Raw genomic sequence first — 2295 nt, forward strand, 5'->3', positions numbered from 1 at the left:
CGTCAGCCTTCCTGCTCCTCTGATGCTGCTTGGCCTGCCGTGTCCATCCAGCTCTACACCTTGTTATCTCTATTGCTGCTTGATGTTTGCTTTACAAAAAATAACGTTCTGACTTTTTTATGGTTACGAGATGTGGATTAAGCAACGTCTGTGGACAGTAAAATAAGGAATACCTGGAGTGTGTGGCCCATCTATCCCTCACAGAGGCCGCTTGAATTTATTTGCATTGATGTCAACGGAGGGGAAGAAATAATCAGGTGAGCTTCTATCACTGAAATTCGCCGCTCGCCAGAACTCTCCATTTGAAAATCGGTCAAACACATGATCACCAAAGGGACAGTTCCGTCATTATCTTTAAAATTAAAGTTGCCGTTGTGGAATGAAATCAGGAGATCACCATAAGATGCAGGAGAAATGTAGTTTTTATTTCTTCTCGGAAAGGATATGGATTTTGGGAGTTTCCAGGATAGTAAGGCGGGGAAATGAAGGTGATGTGCAATTAAAGCGTTATCCAATTGCAATAGTGCAAGACATACGAAGAGCGGATGACACAATGTAGGTTCTACCTCTCACTCATTCCTTCCTGGGCCAATTCTTCCTTAAGTGAATGTTGCAGATCGCACGGTAAAGAGGAACAAGGGAGGCTGGACAATAGTCTTCACTTAAGCAGCGCTGTCAAAGAGAATTTAGCTGACTACTCATCGCATTTTCTCTCTTTTACATTATTAAAGGCTATTGGATTTCGTTCTGTGCGGCTTCTGCTGCACTTCAGAGTGACATGCCTATGGTGAGATTGTTACAAGGTGCACTCCTGCCACCTGCTGACAGCATGTCGCTAGTGCAGGAAATAATTTGCCTTTAATCTCGCCCAAATTTCTGAAGGTTCAGAAGGACGATAAGTCTATGGCCTCTTCCTGTCAGAATCATACTATGATTCTCTTCTATTCACGAATTGGTTCTCAACATTGGCTTCACGACTATTTCGTTTGATTTCGTGTTCTATGTGCACGAATGAGAATTATGGACTGAAAAAGTCTATATCCATGATTGCTTAGGAAATATATTCGCACGAGCAATCGCCATTACTGTGAAAGCTTAGATAGCTACGGCAGTAATTAGTCGGCTTTAAAAGGCACCAGTTAAACTACTCCCATTGAGTTTGAAGGCAGAGACCCCGTACGACGGTTTTGAGTGGTGATGAAGAATAGTTGATCAGAGATCAAGAACTGAAGAGGATCAAAGTCGATCATGAAATTGACATTTAGGCTTCAGCAATCTTTAACCTTGAGCCGCTTTAAACAGGGATTTCCGAAGCGCGGGTGAGGTCTCCCTCTGCTGATTTTCTGGAATCTCGGTTAGTTTTGTTCCTTTTATCGCGGGAATCTCAGCACTGAAATTCTGTTAGCAGGTGGTAGTGGTGCACGCTGTAATAACGCAGCTGCACACGAAAAAAAGACCCTCAAAATTTGCAGAAACCTTCACCACGGAAATGTAACAGTCCTGTATAAACAGCAAGACTCTACAGAGACCAAATGAGGTGAATGGACACTCGTTGGTGTATGAGAACTGTTGTCAGAAGCAAGAATTTCCTACTTCTTTTCACGGTGAGGCCTGAAAAGCACAACTGACATAGAAGGGGTCTTACTTTCATATCTAACTGGACCCACTGAACTAAAGATAGAAAATTAGAAACATTCATTCTTCATATCATCGGTCATTTCAATTGGATAATGGCCGAAAGCCATCTCAACTCGCTTACCCGCCTCAGTGTCACCTGTCCTGATATTCTGGAATCCTCCAGTTCTCCCACTAGCCCGAGCATTTCTGAGAAAAAAAAGTCCTATTTTTCTACATTTGATAATGGAAAATGTGCTTCCCGATTTCACTCCTTTATGGCATCATTCTAATTTAAACAATGACAGAACCTTAATTGTATCAGTGCTCTATAGCTCAACACATACTGCAGCAAGTTTCACAATCTCGCCGCCTTATGTGAAAATGCAGCCCTCTGAATGTTAAGAGGATAGATGACACTTCAAGATCGACTATTCTCGGAGCCATTCTTCCTGGAAGGGAAATCTATTTGAACTCAGAGGCCTGTTATGCGCTTACCTGAGAGGAACGTAAAATCGGGGAGCAGGAGTAGCCATTCGGCTCTTGGAGTCTGCGCTGACATTTGATACGATCATGCTGATAGGATTGAAGCATCTAACCACATTCCTACCTACCCCTGAAAACCTTTCACCCCATTGCTCACGAATCCACCCTCTACCTTTAAAATATTCAAAAATTGCT

This window comes from Rhincodon typus, chromosome 35, assembly GCF_021869965.1.
Source record: "Rhincodon typus isolate 14 chromosome 35, sRhiTyp1.1, whole genome shotgun sequence".
NCBI classification, from domain to species: Eukaryota; Metazoa; Chordata; class Chondrichthyes; order Orectolobiformes; family Rhincodontidae; genus Rhincodon; species Rhincodon typus.